At 47.9% G+C, this 23,196-nt stretch overlaps 2 long non-coding RNA genes across 2 annotated transcripts; one reads left to right on the top strand and one right to left on the bottom strand.

Annotated features, from left to right (window-relative positions):
- The first annotated feature begins 1,638 nt into the window (after nt 1-1,638).
- LOC147359949 (uncharacterized) lies at nt 1,639-22,624 on the top strand. Its single transcript, XR_015138570.1, has 2 exons — nt 1,639-1,978; nt 22,515-22,624. It is a non-coding gene; the product is annotated as an uncharacterized LOC147359949 (long non-coding RNA).
- LOC147359950 (uncharacterized) lies at nt 7,787-10,181 on the bottom strand. Its single transcript, XR_015138569.1, has 2 exons — nt 9,835-10,181; nt 7,787-8,083 (listed from the first exon to the last, which is right to left on the bottom strand). It is a non-coding gene; the product is annotated as an uncharacterized LOC147359950 (long non-coding RNA).
- Nucleotides 22,625-23,196: the final 572 nt, after the last annotated feature.

Genomic DNA, 23,196 nt, shown 5'->3' with positions numbered 1-23,196 from the left:
AGGCAAACAGATCGGGACAAAGTCATTCAGCAAAGTCATTCATAGTAAGTGAGCTGGAGCCCAAAGGAACTGTATCAGCAAGGCAAGATCTCAAGAGCATCTTGTTGAATAAAGAGCAAATTACAGAAAGACACGTGAAACAGTGCCATATATTATAATATGTGCATACTGCTACTGCTAAGTCGCTTCAGGCATGTCCGACTCTGTGCAACCCCATAGACCGCAGCCCACCAGGCTCCCCCATCCCTGGGATTCTCCAGGCAGGAACACTGGAGTGGGTCGCCATTTCCTTCACCAATGCATGAAAGTGAAAAGTGAAAGTGAAGTTGCTCAGTCGTGTCTGACTCTTAGCGACCCCATGGACTGCAGCCTACCAGGCTCCTCCATCCATGGGATAGGTGGTGATCATAAAACATGTTTGGGAATAATGCATACCAAAGTCAGGAAAAGGAGATGACAGAGGATGAGATGGCTGGATGGTATCACCTACTTGATGGACGTGAGTCTGAGTGAACTCCTGGAGTTGGTGATGGACAGGGAGGCCTGGCGTGCTGCGATTCATGGGGTCCCGAAGAGTCAAACACGACTGAGCGGCTGAACTGAAAGTCAGGAGAGCCACTATTTCTGAGAAAAGAGGAAGGAGGGACTCGTTATTGTTTAGTAGCTAAGTCACGTCCAACTCTTTGTGGCCCTGTGGACTGTAGCCCACCAGGCTCCTCTGTCCATGGGATTCTCCAGGCAAGAGTGCTGGGGTGGGGTTCCATTTCCTCCTCCAGGGCATCTTCCCAACCCAGAGATCGAACCCACATCTTCTGCATTGCAAGCGCATTCTTTACCCCTGCTGCTGCTGCTGCTGCTAAGTCACTTCAGTCGTGTCCGACTCTGTGTGACCCCATAGACGGCAGCCCACCAGGCTCCCCGTCCCTGGGATTCTCCAGGAAACAACACTGGAGTGGGTTGCCATTTCCTTCTCCAGTGCATGAAAGTGAAAAGTGAAAGTGAAGTCGCTCAGTCGTGTCGGACTCTTCGAGACCCCATGGACTGCAGCCCACCAGGCTCCCCCGTCCATGGGATTTTCTAAGCAAAAGTATTGGAGTGGGGTTCCATTTCCTCCTCCAGGGTATCTTCCCCACCCAGAGATCGAACCCACATCTTCTGCATTGCAAGCTCATTCTTTACCCCTGAGCCACTGGCGAAGCCCAAAGAGGGAAACAATTCAACTCTATCTGTATTATTTTATTTCTCAGAAAAGTATTAGGGCCTAAACGACAATGTTGAGATCTGACAAAGCTGGGCGGTGACTGCTTTTCCTATGCTTGAGGTGTTTCAGAAGTTTAAACTCATGTTTATTGCTTGTTTTGTGTGTTCCCGCTCCTCTTTCCTTGTCTCTTACAGGTGAAGTGTTGGGACGTAAAACATGTTTATCACTTCTGCTTGGATGTGCGTTTTTCAGAGCAGCAGTTTCTTCCTGCTATGAAGGCTCTGTAAAAGGTTTGGGGTTGAAGGATTTCAGTTCCGAGTGCTAGAACTTGTTTTCCGCTGGGCGCGGAGGAGAGGTCATGAAGTGCGCGCTGCGGCCGGGGTTGAGTTAATCATCGACTGCGGCTGCCCCTGGGCTGCGTGCCCTCCGCGAGCCTTTGTGCGGCAGACGTCCTGCCGCCCTGGGGACAGCAGAGGGAGAGGGGCCGCGGGCCGCCGGGTGGCCGAGCCCCCAGGCCGGGTCCACAGCACCGCTGCCTCCCTCACCCAGCTGATTCCCTCCCTTTCCGCCGCTTGCTCCAGCCAGTCCGCAGGAGGACGAGACCCACAGAGGGAATCAGGCCTGGCGGAGTTACTCCTGACCTCCTGTGGGAGGTTCAGGGAGGCCAAGGAGGTGTGCGACCTTCCGGTTAAAGTGTGACTTGACAACAGGGGCAAGTGAGGCATCAAGTTCATGGATGAGATCAGTGTCAACGGGGACAAGACCACGGGTGTGTGTGTAAGTAAAGTGCATTCCAACACGTGTATTAAATCAAAAGCAGATAATGTTGTACCCAGTATCTTGTAAGTTATGGAGTCAGCACCCTGCCAAAGGTGAAATGTCTAACCCTGAACTGACTCAGCAAAGACAGGGAGGGCCACTGTATTCCTTAAAGGGCTTATCTTCCCAGGAAGCCAGGTGGAAACTCAAAACAGTTCTACTGTTGTGGATGGTTTTGCGGTGGGTTGGGTTAAAAACTTGTTTTTGAATTTTATTGCGATAAGAACACTTCACGTGAGATCCACCCTCTCACCAGAATTTCAGTGTGTAAGGCATTGCTGTTATCTCTAGACTCCATGCTGTACAGCACATTCAGGAAGTTACTCGTCTTACATAAGGGGCACACCCTTCAGCAGCTGGCCACCACCATCCTGTCCTTTGCTCTGTGAGCTTAATTATGTTAAAGCTGTCACAGGTGGATCATGCCTCTATGGATCATACAGGTGGATCGTCCGTACAGGTGGATATCTGTCCTGTCACAGGTGGATCGTCCGTACAGGTGGACATCTGTCCTGTCACAGGTGGCTCGTCCATACAGGTGGACATCTGTCCTGTCACAGGTGGCTCGTCTGTACAGGTGGACATCTGTCCTGTCACAGGTGGATCATCCGTACAGGTGGACATCTGTCCTGTCACAGGTGGATCGTCCGTACAGGTGGATATCTGTACTGTAACGGCTTCTTTCACTTGGCACAATGTCCTCAAGGTTCACCCAGGTTTCTGCACTTTGCAGGATTTCCTTCCTTTTAAAGGGCAAATAATATTCCACTGTGTGTATATGTGGCATTTTCTTGGTCCATGCATTCATTCAGGCACTTTTGAAAAATTTCAACTTTCTATTGTGAAAATCTCAAACTGCAAACATGTTGGAAAAGGACGTTCCGTGAACACCAGGAATGCCGTTTTCACCTCTCAGCCGTGTTCTCCTAATGGACATTTTGCCACGTCTCCTGTTCCTGTCTCTGAGACCATGTATCATGTCGCAGGTACTGTGCGTATTAATATAATGTGTGTGCACGTGCTCAGCCGTGTCCGACTCTCTGCAACCCCACGGACTGTAGCCCGCTAGGCTCCCTGTCCATGGGATTATCCTGGCAAGAATGCTGGAGCAGGTTGCCATTTCCTTCTCCAGGGGATCTTCCTGACCCAGGGAATGAACCCAGGTCTCTTGCACCTCCTGCATTGGCAGCCGAACTCTTTACCACTGCACCAGCCGGGAAGCCCATAATATAGTATATGCGTGTGTGCTAAGTCGCTTCAGTCGTGTCCCACTCTGCGACCATTTGGACTGTAGCTCACCAGGCTCCTCTGTCCACGGGATTCTCCAAGCAGGAATACTGGAGTGAGTTGCCATACCCCTCTCCAGGGGACCTTCCCAACCCAGGGATCAAACCCGCTTCTCTTACATCTCCTGCACTGGCAAGTGGGTTCTTTACCACTAGTGCCACCTGGGAAGCCCAACATAGTATATACAAACATTATTTTTCTGCAAAATTATTTGAGAGCAAATTGCAGACATCACACCGTTTTACTTCTAAAACCCTCAACAAGTATCGCCCATGAACAAGAGGTTTCTCTCACACAAGAACACAATCAGGGTTGCCTGCAAGAGAAATCTGCACAGGATTTAGAAGAGGGAAGTGAAGAAACCCTGACTGGAGAGTCCTGACTCTGCTTGCACTGTTGGCAAGGTCCAGTTCCATAAGAAATCCCTCATCTAGATCTCTCACCCTGGTTCTGCTTCACTGAACAAACCCTAAGTGATACAGACTGAATCTCAGCATTTATCTACTTGGAGCTTCCTGATCTTTTCCAAGTTTTAGGGAGAAAACTGTTCCTTTTAGGTAAGTTTATAAAGCTAACTGATCAATGTCTTGCTGCTGCTGCTGCTAAGTCGCTTCAGTCGTGTCCGACTCTGTGCGACCTCATAGACGGCAGCCCACCAGGGCTCCGCCATCCCTGGGATTCTCCAGGCAAGAACACTGAAGTGGGTTGCCATTTCCTTCTCCAAAGCATGAAAGTGAAAAGTGAAGTCGCTCAGTCCTGTCCGACTCCTAGTGACCCCATGGACTGCATCCTTCCAGGCTCATCCGACCATGGGATTTTCCAGGCAAGAGTACTGGAGTGGGGTGCCATTGCCTTCTCCGGATCAATCTCTTAGCTGGGACCGATTACATTTACATGAAGACTTTTCAAAGGGTTGAACTTTTCTCTCTGAGTTTTCTACTTGTTTGGTGAGAGAACAGTTTTTAATTGTTTGCCTCAAAGGCCAGCAGAAGATGTCAGTGGGTTTTGTAATATGTGAACCCAGTGACGGTGGTGAGTTGCAGAGGTGACAGGGTTCAGCTGAATCACTGGCAGATCTCCAGGTCTCTGTTCAGGACCTGTGACCTTTGAGTGAGTTCCTGAGGTTAAAGTTTAGTCCCAGTGTGAGGCCAGCTCTAAAGAATTCTAGCTTTTTAGACTGATGAGGAAAAGAGACCCCGGGGAGGGAGAGGAGAGGCCACTTGCGATGTGGGCCCGGGGAACAGGGGGAGGCAGCAGCTGGGTTTGTGGCAGTTCAGGGCTCTGTGGCCAGCCACAGCCAGACCTGGGTCGCAGGAACACTGTGTCACCGCTGTGCAACTAGAAGCGGGGCTTCCCAGGTGGCCCAGTGATACAGAATCTGCCTGCCAGTGCAGGAGATGCAAGAGACCTGGGTTCGTTCCCTGGGCCAGCAACATGCCTCGGGGGAGGAAATGGTATTCTTGCCTGGAGAATCCCATGGACAGAGGAGCTTGGCGGGCTACCATCCACAGAGTCACGAAAGAGCTGGACACGACTTAGAGACAAAACAGTAACAGCTGGAAGCAACTTACAGCATGTCTTCAAGTCTCAGTGTCCTGATTCATAACATGGAGTGATAATCCCTTTCTTAAATGGTTTGCAAAGATCAAATGGAACCGTATGTGGAGGACTCTGCATAGTGCCTGGCATGCAGGACAGTGGAAAAGAGACTCCTGACCCAGGTGACCTGAGACAAGTTATTCACCTGTTCAGTGCCTCAGTTTGCTCATCTGTAAAATGGAGCCATAGATAGCATCCACTTCCAATATTTTCATGAACATTAAATAAGTAGATAGTAGTGTGGTTAGGGGAGAAGGCAATGGCACCCCACTCCAGTGCTCTTGCCTGGAAAATCCAATGGACGGAGGAGCCTGGTGGGCTGCAGTCCATGGGGTCCCTAGGAGTCGGACACGACTGAGCGACTTCACTTTCACTTTTCACTTTCATGCATTGGAGAAGGAAATGGCAACCCACTCCAGCGTTCTTGCCTAAGTCGACTGAAGCGACTAAGCAGCAGCAGCAGTGTGGTTAGGACGGCAAACATTAGATTCAGGTTCTGCCCCGACATTTCACTGTCGTGTGACCTTGTGGAAGTTACTTAACGTCTCTGAGTCCGTTACCGATTCTCATTTAAAAAGCATGATGGAATTCCCTGGTAGTCTGGTGGTTGGGACTTTGTGCTTTCACTGCTGAGGGCACAGGTTCAAGCCCCGGCTGGGGACTAAGATCCTGCCAGCCCCATGGCGTGCTATGAGGGTGTCAAGCAGGTGACAGAGCCTAGTGCTCCTGGTTTTCAATAAATATGGTTGCTGTTATCGCTGCCCTTATCATGATGATCAGACATATTCCAAGGTTGGAGCTCAGTGAATTGCATGCTTAGTTTTGTTTAACTCTTGCAGCCATCCTGCTGGGCAGGTGTCCCCCTGCTGGGCAGGTGTCTTCCTGCTGGGCAGGTGTCCCCCTGCTGGGCAGGTGTTGCCCTGCTGGGTAGGTGTCATTTTATACTCTTGCCCTCTGATGGAGAAGCCACTGAAAGGTGGATCAGGGTCAATGCTGTCTATCGTTTGCTCATCTCTGGGCTGGGGAGCTGAGCCCCTCACCACTGTGGTTTCAGTAACTTTTTCTAGGAACCATAGGGCAGATCACTCCCTCCCTGTCTATCTCACTGAATGCTTGATAAAGGCTGAGTATCCTGGGGTCGGAGTGCCTACCGTGGACAGGCTGCAGGTTGTCTCTCAGACACATTTGAAAAGCCATAAAGGAGAGGGCAGGCTCTCTGTGTCAGGGTGCAGGGCCTTTGGGGGTGCTGCCTCATCTCCTTGTTGCCCAAAGGTTCCTGCATCAGCACTGGGAGTGCTGAGGAGCTGCTCAAAGGGAAGCACAAACCCAACCTTTGTTAGTCACGAAGCAACGCTGTAAGGAATCCTGCTCTTTAACAATGGAGAAGAACATTACAAGAGCTAGGGCGCTTTTTCAGAGGTTTCAGTTGAAACACACATAGCCGTGAGCACACCTTTGCTAATCGCTAGGGAAATGAGACCGACTCTAGAGGACGAGGTATCTTTCTTCTCTGGGGACTGTTGGGGAGTGAGGAGCAGATGCTCGGGGCACTGAGCCGTGTTTCAGGACATGAGATGTGCAGGATGCGGGGCTCTTCTCCGCAGAATTTCACAGCTGAAGAAATCTATAGACAGACTTTTACTTGTTCAACTGTTTTTTTCTTTTTCGTTTTGGAGGGACAGGAATGGGGACTGGAGTTAAAAGAAGGACTTGCGCCTGGTCCTTTAACACATGCTAAAGGATAGAGCTGCAAGGGCGTAGAAGGTGGGGCAAGAGTTGACAGACCCGTGGGAGGCCACGGGAGATGGTGGAGCGCAGGGCAAATCAGAGACGACCTGACCTCCTCAGAGGGGGTCCCGTCACCAGGCCACACGGACAATGCCGTGGGAACTGCTTCCAACAGAAGTGGAGATTCCAGGTTGGAGAGTGGAACTTCCCGATTTTTAAAAATCATTGGTGATTTCAAAAGCTTAAGACACACCCTACAAGCCAAGCAAAACCTTCCTGTGGCCCTCAGTTGGCTCAGAGCCTGCCTGTTTGTGACCTGGGTTGCAGAATCTTCCAGCACTCCACACATTTCCTGACAGCAGAGCTCCCATCTCGCTTCCTGTCAAGTGTTGTTTTTCTTCCAAGGCTGCCCTGTTTACTGAGGTCAGCCACCCTTGGTGTGATAATTTCCTTGCTTCTTCATCCTGAATCAGGACCTCAAACGAAGGCAATGTTTTACTTGTGTTTCCTGCCTACCATTCACCCCCTTGTGCTTGTTCAGCCATAAATTCAGGAACCACAAGGAAAGCTATTAAGATTAAAGGATGTTTTAAACTCTCATCCCACCCCTAGGTTTTATTAAAGAATCTTCTTTTTATAGTAAACTAGAGAGAGGACGTTCAGAGTCCGGGTTCAGAAGGTGCAGGGTTTTTGCTTAGCAAAGTTCAAAAATAGAACAAAAAATACAACTTGGTAAGCCATTAATCTCCAAATACTACTCTTTCCTCCATGAAAGCAGCCACTGGAACCATCTCCACCTCTGAACTTGGAACAAGACACGGCCTGCGAGGCTGGGTTTCATTCTTCACACACTGTTGATTCTGTGTCTTGATTCCGTCCTTGCATCTTGAAGGCAACAACCAGAAAAACAGCCCTGCGACACCCAGCTGGGCTGTCAGTCTTTCTCCTGGATTTCCGAGCAGACCAGGAGAGTGAGTCAGAGATGAGTCATAAACCTGTGGATTTTGGTTTCAGGTTAAGTCTTTCATTTAAGGCAAGGCAGTTTCCCCAGAGTATTGTTTTTCCTCTTTGGTGAACAAATGTGTTTACTTTAAAACACTCATCAATAAAGTCATTAAGCAGACATGGTCTATCAAAGAAATGCTAAACTAGTTTCTATGCTTCAAACCGTTTCGGAAAGATACATTGTAATTGAAGAACGAGGGATAGAAATGTGAGTTTTCACTGAAGAAAGTATGGGTGACCAGTTAGACACATACACACTTGTACACACAGATACACACTCCCAGACCCAGCGGTGCGCAGACGTCTCGCCTGACGGTCATGTTGGTTCGGTTCCTGGTCGGAGCTTCTGTCGAGTGTGGCTCCAGTCAGCTTCTTACTGGACTTCTGGCCGCTTCTGTTTCTTATCAGCAAAACATACGTGATAAGAGTCCCTCCCGTGGAAAGCTGTGGAGATTAAACGATGTAAAACGTGTTGCACTTCTAGCACAGTATCTGGCCAATAAACAGTCCGTAAGTAGTATAAGTAACACTAGGAGCACTAGCACTTCCATGGCTAATGTTTTTTATGGGCATCTTGCTTCCAACCATTAAATAACAGACAGGACTGATTCCAGAGCTCGACTCCTTCCACCAGAGCCTGTGACCACGATGATGGTGGTGGCTTGTTCTCTAAGTTGCATCTGACTGTAGCTCGCCAGGCTCCTGTATCCATGGGATTTCCCAGGCAAGAATACTGGAGTGAATTGCCATTTCATTCTCCAGGCGATCTTCCTGACCCAGGGATTGAACCCATGCCTCCTGCATTGTGGGCTTCCCTTGTGGCTCAGCTGGTAAAGAATCCTCCTGCAATGCGGGAGACCTGGGTTTGATCCCTGGGTTGGGAAGATCCTCTGGAGAAGGGAAAGGCTACCCACTCCAGTATTCTGGCCTGGAGAATTCCATGGATTGTATGGGGTCGCAAAGAGTCGGACTCAACTGAGCAACTTTCACTTTCTCCTGCATTGTAGGCATATTCTTTACTGATTGAACTACCTGGGAACTAAGAATAAATTCGTATCCCATGTTACATTGGGAGAGAGAAACAGTGGACTGTGGACAATGCTTGTCTCATTAAATGTGAACTTGTTGTGCCTATGAAGACCCATCTCCCTAGCTGTGTGTGTTCCTAGAGAATATACTCTCTGTGAAACGACGGTGGGGAGACAGAGTATCTTTGGGGACATCGAAGATCCAAGGGAGGAAACCCAGTTTCTGGGGATATTAGATGAATTTTGCAGGCAGCTGTTGCTCGTGAGATTTTACATAAGCTGTACCTACTAAGCCCAGGAAAGTATGCTAAATAACCTGGTAGCCTAAGCAACAGATAACCCACATCACTTTCCATTTCTCCTTTGTTGGGTCTAAATTCTCTTTACACTTTCCCACTCAGACTAGGTTCAGTTAAGTGAAAGTGAAAGTGTTAGTCGCTCAGCCACGTCCCACTCTTTGTGACCCCATGCACTATACCCCACCAGGCTCCTCCGTCCATGGGATTCTCCAGGCAAGAGTACTGGAGTGGGTAGCCTTTCCGTTCTCCAAGGGATCTTCCCAACAGGGATTGAACTCTGGGTCTCCCACATTGCAGGTGGATTCTTTACCATCTGAGCCAGCAGGGAAGCCCAAGAACACTGGAGTGGGTAGCCTTTCTCTTCTCCAGGGGATCTTCCCAACCCAGGGATTGAACCCTGGGTCTCCTGCATTGCAGGCAGATTCTTTACCCTGAGTCACCAGGGAAGCCGGAGCCGAGGACACGTCAGTTGCTTTACCTCTGTCTCACTGCAGGAGGCGCTGCGGTGCAGGGACCGGGAGCTCACGAGCTGGATCCGGCGTCCCGGGTCTGACTGGTGGTTGTTGGTTGGTTTTAGCGGTTGGTTAATTTGAGATTTGCAAGATGGGGATAAGGAAGATAGCAGCACCAACTCCTGAGTGAGCTGGGAGGGTTAAATGAGTGCTGAGGACAGTGCCTGGTTCCGAGCACACACTTAAGCAGCACAAGCTCCCAGCTGTGAATCTCGTCCCGAGAAATCCGCACACACACACATCCACCCAGATGGCGACGGTCTCTCCAGAGTTCACAGATGTCGCCTCAGCCACCTCCCAGGTTTAGAACCCCCGTGTGGAAAGCAGCCTGCAGTTGACAAGGAAAGCGTGTTTACCTGGGCAAACCACACTCCTCGCCGTCCGACGCCTTCCGTCTGTGGGGGGACAGGCCGTGTCAGAGGGAATGTTTAGTGGGGCTTGGAGGCTTGAATTCTGTTTATTAGGAAGGAAAGAACAGGCTCCTTCAAGCTGGTGATTCATCCTCCGGTTCCTTCAGGGAAAGAGAGGCGGGGGAGTGACTCAAGGGCCCTCATCCTGGGTTTGTGGAGCAGAGACTGCACAAAGGCTGGCTGCCCTCCAGAGCATCTCCACGCTCCCTCCAGAGAGGGCCAGGCCGAGTCACTCCTGTGTCTGGACACATCAAAAGGCAAACTGCCTGCTTGTCGGGCTTGCCAGACCCAGCGAGGAGAAGCAGCGGCAGGTCTGGGTGTGACTCACTCGGCCCGGGTCGGGGAGTGGGGGTCACCCGGTTCCCCGGGCCCTGTCCTCGCCCTCCCCGGGGAGCAGGCTGCCTCCTGCCGGGGAGCCGGGTGGGGAGACACTGCTGGTTTGTCTCCTCCTCTCGGTGCCAGAGCCGAGCCCGGCAGGGCTTAGAAGACGCGCATCAGGCTGAGTCTCAAAGAAGGTGACCGTCACAGTGCTCACGAGACGCCCGGGGCATGAGTGCTGTGAGAACGGGCCAGGCAGGCAGCTAATTACAAGAAATATGCGCAAAGCGTGATGAACAGGAAGCAGAGAATGATTGCTCTGGGTGGTTCTTTAGATGCCTGATCCAAAATGCTGCTGAATCTTTGAATCTGCCCGCCACCCCATTTTTTTCCCCCATAAATTTCTTTTCTCCAAAGTCAGGGTCTTCCATAGACATAGAAAACAAATGTATGGTTACCAAAGGAGAAAGGCAGGGTGAGGGATGAATTAAGAGTTTGGGATTAACAGATACACACAATTATATACAAAATAGTCAGCCAGCAGGGCCTGCCGTGTAGCACACAGATCTGTACTCAGTATTTTGTAATAAACTATGAGGGCAAAGAGCTGCAAAAGAACAGACACACGTGTGTGATTGAATGACCTCGCTGTACGCTTGAGATGGACACAGCATTGTGGATCAACTATACTTCAGTAAAAGTTTAGAAAAATAAGAGAGGGTCTTTCTACAGCTGGAGTTTTCTACCACATACCATAACAGATTTAACTTCAGGCACATGCCACACTAAATCATATTTTTTTTTCTTTTTTTTTTTAATATTCTTACTTGCAATACTGCTGCTCTCAATTGTATTTCTTTTTTTTTTCAATTTTAATTAAAAAAAATTATACATGTGTTCCCCATCCTGAACCCTCCTCCCTCCTCCCTCCCCATACCATCCCTCTGGGTCGTCCCAGTGCACCAGCCCCAAGCATCCAGCATCGTGCATTGAACCTGGACTGGCATCTCGTTTCATACATGACATTTCACATGTTTCAATGCCATTCTCCCAAATCTTCCCACCCTCTCCCTCTCCCACAGAGTCCATAAGCCTGTTCTATACATCAGTGTCTCTTTTGCTGTCTCGTATACAGGGTTATCGTTACCATCTTTCTAAATTCCATATATATGCGTTAGTATACTGTATTGGTGTTTGTCCTTCTGGCTTACTTCACTCTGTATAATAGGCTCCAGTTTCATCCACCTCATTAGAACTGATTCAAATGTATTCTTTTTAATAGCTGAGTAATAAATCATATTTTTATATATATATAAATACTCATATAAGTGCATACTATACACACATATGTATATGTATCAAGTTAATACTGATGCATACTCATATAAGCATATACTATACACACATATGTATATGTATCAAGTTAATACTGATACATACTCATATAAGCATATACTATACACACATATGTGTATGTATCAGTACTACCTTGAGTAACAACTGGTTACTGACATAATTTTGTATTTTCTAGATACTTATTCAACATCTATTACATGTCATTTTGACATTTCTTCCTCATAGGTAGGACATGATTTTCTTCCAGGTCTCAACTATTTTTTCAGGGTGTTGTGGAAAAAAAAAAATCAGAGCCTAATTCCATCAACCTTAAAGTAGCTGAGATGAAAACCTTTAGGGGAATATATATTTTATGACCTCATCAATAAATGAACACATTCTTGACGTTCTTCTAAGGCTAAACACACATGTATGTATTATGTGTGTGGGTGCCTGTGTGTGTTGTAATTGGTGGTAAGGTGCGTCAAGCCAAGCTTAAGCTATCTGTGGTGGGCATATCCTTAAGAAAACAAGATCGTGCTTTATGTGAAAAATGTATCTTGCTCATGTTTTAAGCGGCATGGAATTTGGAAAGAATTATGACATTTGAAGAAGAGAGGGAAAAAGAGTTCAGATTACCCCCTTCTAATTTCTATGGCCCAGAAAACACTGACGTGCTTGACGTGTTGCCACCAGCGTTTCCCGGCTGGCACAGGGGTAAAGAGCCCGCCTGCCCAGACAGGAGACCTGGGCTCGATCCTTGGGTCAGGAAGATCCCCTGGAGAAGGAAATGGCAACCTGGCCCGGTACTCTCGCCTGGAGAATATCACGGACAGAGGAGCCTGGCGGGCTACAGTCTAGGGGGTCGCAAAGAGCTGGACGCGACTGAGTGGCTGAGCACACACAATTGCTTCTAAAAGTCGAAGAACACTCAGAGGAGAGAGCGGGGGAAACATGTCTTCGGCAGGGTCCCTAACAGAAGGCAGCTTGGTAGGGGCAGAGGTGAACGCTCTGGGGTGCGTTTCAAAGAGGCTGCGTCTCCTGAGGTTGTTGACAAGCTGGTAGCTGAAGGGAACGGGAGGGAGTTTCCCTCACCTTTTTCAACATGTGAACTGATCATCCTTGGGTCAAGAATGAACTCCTGTCCCCACATGAATACTGCAGAGTTGGCCCAGACGTGCAGAAGAAGAGAGAGAAGGAGAGAGCAAAGGAATTTTGATGTTCTGTGGACCAGACACGATGTACTTATATGGATTTCCATGGAGGAGCTGGTTTATATGCAACACATTCCTTCCTTGAGGTGTTTCAGGACATTCCCATAACAGTCTGCAATTACCCAAGTCAGGGCTCAGGAAACAGCAGGAGGCTGCGTGAGGAACAGCGCAGTCTTGGTTTACTGCGAATGAGAACTGGACTGGGGGAAGAGGCCTCGGAGATTCTTGTGTGTATCAGCCCTTTCTTCAAGAGAGAGAGTGCTACTGTCTAATCAGAATCCTTCCAAGCCTTGACATGCCTACTGGGTCTCACACATAGAGGCCTTCAACCCTGAGAAGGATGCTGCCTGTGTGCCTGGCACCTCCTCTGTCCGTGGGATTCTCCAGGCAGGAACACTGGAGCAGGTTGCCATTTCCTTCTCTGGGGGATTTTCCCAACCCAGGGATCAAACCCACGTCTCTTGTGTCTCCTGCATTGCCAGGTGAGTTCTTTACCACTGAGCCACCAGGGAAGCCCTTGAGAAGCATGTTAAGTCTTTATAAAGTTGTTTTCAAAACTAGTTATCTTATTTCTCTTCAAATTTCTCTTCCATCTTCTCCATCACTTACTGTTGGCCAACTGACCACTTTTTAAATTGGTTATCTTTATTAGTCTTCTTCAAAATTATGAGATAATAAGCTAGTCCTAAGTCTGTGACGTGAACCCCAGAGTTCAAATACAATTTTAGCAGAAGGCGTGGCTGATGGGAAAAGTAGGTCAGATAGCTCATGATAAACTGCTCCTAAGAAGGGATTTTGGCTCCATCCACAGTGGACACTTTTCCTCATTCTGACTTTATTTATTAATTTGCTGCACACAAAGTTCCTGATGAGTTCACCCAGTAATTTTATCACAACTGCTCTTGGGGATGATCTTTCCTAGAACATAATTTAACTCAGGGGGTTTATAATTGGGCTATGGGCCAAAATATATGGGGAAAAAATATCTCACCAGGATGCCTGAAGATCCTTGGTTTAAATATTTTGGCAATCCAGTGCTCAGCAGAGGAATTCAACACAATTTTTTGAGTCTTCTTTCTTGGTTGCTTCTTTTCTTACGCAATGAGTTCACACGTTGGTCTGGGAGTGTGCTTCAGAGAAGAGTCCTCGGATTCCAGTTAAGCTTTGTGGAAGAGTGGGTCTGGTTGCCACCTTTATGTCTGAGGCTTTAGTTCACACTCCTTTGGCTTATTTCTAAATGTTTTTATTTTCTAATAAAAAATTAGTTCTTTCTGAAGATGTGGTACGTATATACAATGGAATATTAGTCAATCATAAAGAAGAAAAATGGTGCCATTTGCACCAACATGGATGCACCGACCGGTCTGAGCAAAGTCAGACAGAGAAGGTGAAATATCATAAGACATCCCTTATATGTGGAATCTTAAAAAAATGATACAAATGAACTTACAAAACAGAAAGGAAGTCACAGACTTAGATAATGAACTTCTGGTTGCTGGGAGGAAGGATGGGGGAAGGGGTCGTTAGGGAGTCTGGGATGGACATGGACACACTGCTGTATTTCAAATGGATCACCAGCAAGGACCTGCTGTTCAGCACAGGGGACTCTGCTCAGTGTTATGTGGCAGCCTGGGTGGGGGGTGGTTTGGGGGAGAATGTGTGTGTGTGTGTGTGTGTGTGTGTGTGTGTGTGTGGCTGAGTCCCTTGCTGTTCACCTGAAGCTATCCCAGCGTTGTTTCTTAATCATCTATCTCCCAATACAAAATGAAAAGTTTTTTAAAAAAGAAAAAACAATCACTTCTTTCTTCTGAGAGGTCATCTCATCAGGGCTGAAATTTCCTCTGTCTGGTAGAATGCTTTGTCTTTACTTAAAAAAATTAGCTTGGGCTTAGTATGCAATGATGATGTCTTTTATCTGCCATTGTAGGAAAAGGGGAATTAGTCCTTTTCTTTTTTTGGGGGGGAATGAGTTCATGTTGGGAGCACCTGGTAACTAACCGCTGGTTACAAACATTTGTTTCTTCGCTTCTTTCACTGACTCGAGAGACCTTTCTGAAGCACTGCCTGTGCTGACGACTTAGCCTGAAAGGGCAAGAGGAGGAAATTCTTCTTGCAGGTGCCCAGTGAAGGCTGATGGTGAGGCTGGGCTTCCTAGAGGGAGATGCCATCTCGTGGGACGAAGCTAGTGGTGGACATGTGGCCCGAGGGGTGACAGAAGCTATGTTCTGGCCTGTCTCACTTCCCATCCTCTGATTTCCTGCTTAGACTTGCTCCCGCTGGCTGAATCCAAATGCAGCCACTGGCAAAGGATCTGGAGGACCATGGAGGTCAGCTTCCCAGGCAGACAGGAGGGCAGAAACGGATGCGGTTGGGGAAGCAAAGTAATGAATAAGGGCGGTGTGATTGATCCCAGCGAAGCCTCCACATGGGGCTTCCTTTCCCAAGCCCCCTTTCCCAGCCATTGCCTCGCGGGCTCCTCCCCACTGGTGGGCCCCGCTGCTCAGCGTGTGGACTTCATTGGCTTTCTTTGCTTCCTCTCGGCGTCTCTCCTGTTCTCTGGCTTCTCTTCCAGTTCTCTATTCTTAACCTTCTTTCCTCCTCTTCCTCTCTTGCTCAGCACCTCTCCTATCCTTGGAGCCTGCCTCAGCCTAACGAAAGTCCTAAACTTCCACCAAAAATCCTAAAGAGCTTTTTCATGAACTCTTTTTTCCAGGGAAAGGAGATGGATTCAGGAGGACAGTTCCAATTTTGAAATGGAGAGACTTGCATAAGACGATCTTTTCAGGCTATGACTATTGGTCTTGATCAAAAAGAATCATGATGTACTACTTACATTGTGTAGTTAAGAAAAAAAAAGACCAAAAAATTTTTTGAAAGGAAAAAGAAAGCCCCATAAATATTGTACATCTTTTGTCAGAAAATGATCATTGATATATTTTCTCATTTCCTTTGATCATCCTTTTTGGGTCTGCTGTTTTCAATTTCTAAGGCTGATCACACCACTCAAGTGACTCATGGAACCATCCTGAGAGTCGTGTTTCAGGTTGAATGAAATGAAGACATTCCAGTTGCTATACACAATGCTTGGGGGCTGACAGCTGTCACGTATCAATAAATCAGACTCTTATTAAGAATTATTGGTTATTAATCACCCCAGTCCCTGAATATGAAGGTGAATTCCTTATTGCTGTGCTAACAACTTTGAAAACATACACTTACGCCTTCCATCTGAAAGAGGGGAACCTGTTTCCCTTTCAAGACAGAAATTAATTTCTTTGGTTAGGACATCGCCCAGGAATTTAACGGTTCTCCAGTGCGCTGAGCTCCGAGAGGACAGTGGTTCATGCAGATGGATTGCGTTTCAGAACCTTGAAGGCTGAGCTGCCCCACTGTAGACGCAGAATCCACGGTATTCCTGGGCTTGCCTCTAACGATTAAAAGATGGCTGCATGTGCTGCGTCAACAGCTTGTAAATTCGTAACTGGGGGCAACTGAGGCTCTAGCTGCCCACAGCGGGCTAATGTCGGGCTCAGAGGGTCCGGTTAGGGTGGAACATAAAGTGACGCGCGGCGGCGAATGGACACGAGATCACTCACGTTCCGGGGGGATTGTCTTTGAAGCCGCTCTGTGTTCTGTGCAATCGGAGGAGTGGCTTCCCAGGTAACACCGGCTTCACTGTGTGGCCATATTCAGGGGCCAAAGAAGTCATGATGAACGGAACGCAGGTCCTTCTGAAGCTTCTCCAGGTCGGATTAGACGCAGGGCTGGTCAGGCGTGAGACACCTTCCCGCCTCCTCCCCGCCGCGTCCGGACCCTTGTTAACGTGCCTGCAGCGCCATTTCCACGCGGAAGCTGCGACCTGCGTCCGCTGCGCTTGGCGTCCTTCCCGGACGTGAGTCATGAATGCCTCCCAGGCGGAAGCTGTCTTCGTCCCGCCTCTCTGCTTTCTCCGTGTTCCCAGTTACTGTCCAACTGGCATTTCCCTGTTGTCAGAACTCGCACTGTTTGTGTAAGTCAGAATTCAAGCTGTCCTCTGTGTCTGCTGCTTCTTACTCACACAGCAGTTTTACATTATGACCCCACCATGGCCAAAGGGTCAGCCTGTACGCATTGCATTAGAAGGCAAGGCCTTAACCCCTGGACTGCCAGGGAAGTTCCAGGCCCCCGGCCTCTTACACTCTTGTTGAGGAGACATGTAACTAGACAAGCAAATATATAAAATCACTTTAGACAGGGCTATGGAATATGAAGGAAATAAAATAGGGTGATGTCAAAAGATAGCTTAGTGGGAGTAGGGGGGTTATTAACACGAGTTGGTTTTCTCTGAATAAGCTATTTTAACGCTGAGACTCAAAGAATGAGAACGAACCAGCAATGCAGTGATCTGGAGCAAGAATGTAAAAGGTAAAGGAACTGCAGTTGCAAGAAGCCCCCAGGCAGGAGTGAGTCTGGTTTGTTGAAGGAACGGCAGGGGCATCAATGGAACCAGGATGGAACATGCTTAGTGAGCGAGAGGTTATGTCAGAGTGCCTGGGCCGGGGCTGCGCACACCATGATGGCTGTTTTGACTTTATTAAGTATACCCATCTAACTGCGCAGCCTACGTTTCTTCACTTCCTTCCTTACCTTGGGTATCACGGTTCACCGTTTTCATCTCTCCCTTGAAGACATCTTCCCCTTTTATATCAGTTAACTCTTGCTGTGTGACAAATTATACCAAAAAAAATTTAGGGGTTTTTGGACAGTTCTGCTCGCAAGACTGCAGTCAAGATAACTGTAAGTTGTCTGAAGGCGTGAATGGGCGGGGGGGACTCACCTCCAAGCTGACTCACTCGCAGGCCTGGTAGTTAGTCCTGGCTGCTGGCAGGAGGCCTCAGTTCTGTGTCCTGTGGACCTCTCCACAGGACGTCTTGAGTGTCCTCATGACGTGGTGGCTGGCTCCCCCAGAGAGGGCGATCCAGGAGAGTGCAAGGTAAAAGTCACAGTACCCTTTCTGACCCAGCCTTGGCAATCACACACCACCACTTCACAACACCCACTGGTCACATAGGTCATCCTGGTTCACGTGGGACAGAAGGGACCCCACGGGCAGCTTGTCGCTCTGCACCTTCTAAGGATGAACGCAAGCTGATGCGGTGTCTGCTATTTTCATGGTTTTCTTCTGATACTCAATTGAAGACATAAATCGCGGAAATTGAGAGCCTATGCTCTGGGGTCACCAAGAACCCTGGGCTCGAAGATCAAGTTTACTGCCCCTGGGCCTGTGGCCTGCGGCACATTCCTTAACCTTGCCAAGCTTCCGTCTCCTCATCTGAGCACTGGAGGCCATTCCACCTCACCGCCCATGGTCAAATGAAAACTAAAGTGAGCTGATGCTTTAAACAAAAACAGACAGCTAGCGGGAAACTGCCGTGGAGCACAGGGACCTCAGCTCGGGGCTCTGTGATGGCTTACGTGGCGGGTGGGAGGGAGGCTCCAGAGGGAGGGGCACCGGGCCGTAGAGCTGACCCCACTGGGTGCAGTGGGAACCAACACAGCACAGCGGTAAAGCCCGTGCCCTCCCCTTGTGCGTGAGGAAGTAAGGAATCTCGGTGGCTCACGGCTGCGTCTATCACACGTACACAAGCCACGCTCCGAGTTCAGTGACACTGTATTAATTTGAGAAACTGTGTTTTGTTACACATTCACTTCTGCTCAAATCAAGGAAATAAGCTAAGTTTTGATGAAAAAATGAATGGAAGACATCCAAACAGAAAAGAAAAACGGATTTAGCCGTAATAATTGTCACACAAATTTTCAGTGTATGTTGTCGGCCACGGTCCTTGCTCTTGCTCCTGTTTTATTACCGCAGAACGCAGGTACTCCTTGAAGCATTTCACAGAGTTTGGTGATTTCACGAGGTCCAGCCTGCGCCGCAGAACGCAGGTACTCCTTGAAGCATTTCACAGAGTTTGGTGATTTCACGAGGTCCAGCCTGCGGTCAGTTTAACGCAGGTACTCCCTGAAGTATTTCACAGAGTTTGGTGATTTCACGAGGTCCAGCCTGCGGTCAGTTTAACGCAGGTACTCCCTGAAGTATTTCACAGAGTTTGGTGATTTCACGAGGTCCAGCCTGCGGTCAGTTTAACGCAGGTACTCCCTGAAGCATTTCACAGAGTTTGGTGATTTCACGAGGTCCAGCCTGCAGTCAGTTTAGACTGAAGAGACAGTGGACTTGGTGGTCTGGCTGACCCCCTGTGATGCATATTCAGGATGCCAGACATGCAGACCTGTCATAAGAATTTCCCCTTCAGTACGGTAAAGTTTGGCAGGCTCGCTGTTTGTCCTCAGATGAGCCATGAGGCAAGCATTGGGCCAGCTCAATAGGAGCATCCAAGTTCAACCCCAGTGCGAAATCTAATCAGCACTCAGAGTCAAAGGATGAGCTGGTGGTTCAGGTATTTATATCAGAAGGTGTTAAAAGATTATTTGGAACATGGTGGAGGATAAGAAACGGGACTTCAAATCCATTCCAGAATGACATTTCTTGACAGTCTTCTAGGAAATGAAGTTAATGAACTTTTGAAGATCATTCATTTTTTTTTTTTAACTAAGGTTTTTGCTGGACGTGAGTTTCAGCTAAGTTTTCGATGGACATGAGTTTGAGCAAGCTCTGGAAGTTGGTGATGGACAGGGGAGCCTGGCGTGCTACAGTCCATGGGGTCACAAAGAGTCAGACATGACTGAGCGACTGAACTGATGTACCAGACACTAAGCTAGGTTCTGGCAAAATAGCTAAAAGCAAGTCTGCCTGAATCCCAACTCTGACGGTGCGCAAAATTTAAGTTAGCAGCTAGCGAGTGCATAGCCCTTTTTATTTTGTTTGATGGCTTAACTTTCTACAAGTTGCTAGAAACTGCTAGAAACTTGAGGAATTTCCATATGTTCAAATGAATAATAGCCTTTGTGGCAGTTATAACATTTGTACCCAGTTAATCAGCGACCTCGGAGAAGGCAATGGCACCCCACTCCAGTACTCTTGCCTGGAAAATCCTGTGGATGGAGGAGCCTGGTAGGCTATAGTCCATGGGGTCGCTAAGAGTCGGACACGACTGAGCGACTTCCCTTTCACTTTTCACTTTCATGCATTGGAGAAGGAAATGGCAACCCACTCCAGTGTTCTTGCCTGGAGAATCCCATGGACGGGGGAGCCTGGTGGGCTTCCATCTATGGGTCTCACAGAGTCGGACACGACTGAAGCCACTTAGCAGCAGCAGCAGCAATCAGCGACTTAATTATTCAATAGCAGATAAAAATGTATGAACTTGTTGAGACAAACATGTCTCCTGAAGCCAATGTTTAGAACTAAATTATCAACATATTTTGAGCAATAATGTCATGATCACAAATCATTTTTCTTAATTGTCTTACGAGATCCCTGGGAACTGTTTGTATTGCAAGATAAGCACATTGATAATGAATAGATTCCCAAGGCAATTTCCAACACTGGTGTGGAAATCTATACATTCCCTTAGCTCTGTTTGCTTCAAACGCAGGTGGAATTCCTTCTGAACTGGGTAAGTGGAATGCATTCTGTAAACTGCCCTTTTGTTACAGTTAGCTCAGTAGCTCCTGAGATTCCTAATTTGGCCAGTCCCATCTGACCTGACAAGCCAGTTCTTTGTTCAACTGCTAATCCATAGTGCAGATTTTAATCTCCAACAATTAATAACTCATCCCTACATATCTTGGACAGTTCATGACCGCCAGTATGGGCATTTTTACAGCTGTGTACAGGTCTCTAGGGAGACAACACATGTTTGTGAAATGAATGCATGCTCCTTTTCATTTTCAATACAATGACTGGAATTTGCATCTAACGCTTGAAATTTTGCACCATACTGAAATGATATCTCAACAGAGAAAAACTGCAGCATGAGCAGTAGTTCTCGACTGGGGTGACTTCACCTCCCAGGGAACATTGGCAATGTCTGGTGACATCTTTGGCTATCACCATTGAGAGAGGTTGGTATTGGCATCTGGCAGGTAGAGACCCTGGGATGCTACTCCACATTCTGCAGTGCGAAGGACAGCAGCTCTACAATAAAGGATTATTTGGCCTTTATGTCACTAACGCTGCTGCTGAGAAATGCGGACTCACCAGGGTGCGTGTTAGTCACTCAGTCGTGTCTGATTCTTTGTGACTTGTTGTTCTGTAGCCCACCAGGCTCCTCTGTCCATGGATTCTCCAGGCAAGAATACTGGAGTGGGTTGCCATTTCCTTCTCCAGGGGATCTTCCTGACCCAGGGATAGAACCCGGGTCTCCTGTATTACAGGCAGATGCTTTACCATCTGAGCCACCAGGGAAGTCCGATTCACCTGGGTGGGTCTAGATAATTGTTTTTTTAAAAAAACTATTTTATACAAAAGAGAAGACAAGTTACTTAATTTCTCCAAACCTATTTACTGATGTGTGCCCTGTGGCTGGTAACGGTGGTAACTTCTTGCCGTTGCCGTGCGTTTAAGACGCGGGGCAATTCCCTGGTGGTGCAGTGGTTAGGCCTCTGTGCTTTGACTGCCGAGGGCCTGGCCTCGATCCCTGGTCAGGGAACTAAAGGTCCCATAAGCTGTGTGTCACAGCCAAACAAATAAGTAAATAAGTAAGTAACATACACGGAGTGCGGACTATACTGCTGGCGCATAGTAAGCCCTTTGGTCCATGACTCTTACTGTTACCATCATTAGCTTCTCTAGAGGAGGACAGTGATACCCGCCGCCGAGACGCCCACCACCGGGGTTCATCTCTCCTGTGGTCTCCCACACTGAGCAGGGCAGACTCTATAACCAACAGGCTAGTGCAGAAATGACTCGTGACTTCCAAGCGTATGTCCTAAAAGAAAATGTGACTTCTGCCTTGCTCTCGCTGGGACAGATCAGCTGGGCTCTAGGTCCATGTGAGAAACTCTGTAGAGATGTCCACTTAGAGAAGACTAAGGCTCCCTCCAGACGGCCAGCAATTTGCTGCCCCACGAGGGAGCCATCCTGGGAGGGTTCCTCCAGCCTCAGTCGAGCTTTGGGTGGGGGGAAATGTAAATGAAGAAAAAGAAAATCTGGATAAACCAATAATCAATACAGCAATTGGTGCAGTGGTCAAACACCTCCATGCCCATGTCAGGGCTGGCTCCACAAGTGTGGGACCTTCCCCGGGCAGGCACATGGGACCCCAAGCTTAGATGGGCACTTGGTCTAATGCTTTGTGCCACTATCTTGAAATTCTAAAATCTTTTTAAACAGGAAGTTCCTCACTTTTCGTTGACGCTGGATCCTGCAAATTATGTAGTCAGTCCTGCCTACGCCTGTGTAGTTTTATAGGTTTTATAACTTTTAAAGTATTGATAATCTAAAGCCTTTTAGGAGACAGGAAAAGAAAGCAAGTTACCTGGTTTATTTTAGAAGACTAGCATAATTTTCAAGCTTCCAGGGTCTCTAGAACAAAGTCATTTAGACGTGTAGGGATAAAATGTGATTTCATCAGATCGGCCAGAACATGAGTAACTACCAGAGTCATTCATTACCAAGGAAGGTTGATACTGACCTCCACATATGAACTGTCCTTTCCTTAAATGAAGTTGTTTTCTGATTTTTTTTCCTGGTTCTAACAAGGAACATGTTGGACAAACTTCTCCTAAGTACATTCCAGGCTAGTTGATGAGTTAACTATTTTAAGCTCTTCCGGTACTTGCAGATTTTTAAAGTCTTAATGTGATTTTTGTTTGCAGGTCACTTGCTATTGAACCATGGAAAAAATTGGCAAATTGAATGGATGTTTGTCCAAAGTCAGACTCAGCACCTTTATCCAGAAACTCTAAGGATTAAAAAAAAAGATGAAGTTTGTCTCAGGAATTTCATGAAGACCACAATGGCAGCATACTCTGCTGGGTCTATGGTTCTGATCTAGTCAACACTGTGTCTTTAGAAGGCAGTTCTGAGCTAGTCTTATGGCCTTAAAACGAGCTAGTTGCTCATTTTCTCGAGGGGGGCTTCCCAAGTGGTGCTAGTAGTAAAGAACCTACCTGCCAATGCAGGAGACAAAAGAGAAGTCCCTGAGTCCAGAAGATTCCCTGGAGGAGGGCATGGCAACCCACTCCAGTACTCTTGTCTGGAGAATCCCATGGACAGAGGAGCCTGGAGGGCTACAGTCCATGGGGTCACAAGAGAGTCAGGCAAGACTGAAGTGACTTGACACGCACAGACTTCTTTTTGGACTTTCCTTTTCAATAGGAGGCTACCCTCATTTTCTTGCCCTGTGGACACCCCAACACAGATACTCATAAAACCAACAGAAGAGAGTTTGCTGGGAGGACTGATGTGACAATCCTTTATAACAAAATCAGGGGGTGACACCCCAGCACCCTTGACACAGTCTGTCAGAAGCCAGTCTTGCCCATCCTTCCAGGGGAT

The sequence above is a fragment of the Bos grunniens genome, chromosome 13 (assembly GCF_055505025.1).
Source record: "Bos grunniens cultivar Pamir isolate PY7600 chromosome 13, Bosgru_T2T1.0, whole genome shotgun sequence".
Taxonomy (NCBI): Eukaryota; Metazoa; Chordata; class Mammalia; order Artiodactyla; family Bovidae; genus Bos; species Bos grunniens.
The sequence above is the reverse complement of the archived record's forward strand: the minus strand, read 5'-3'. Positions and strand labels throughout refer to the sequence as shown.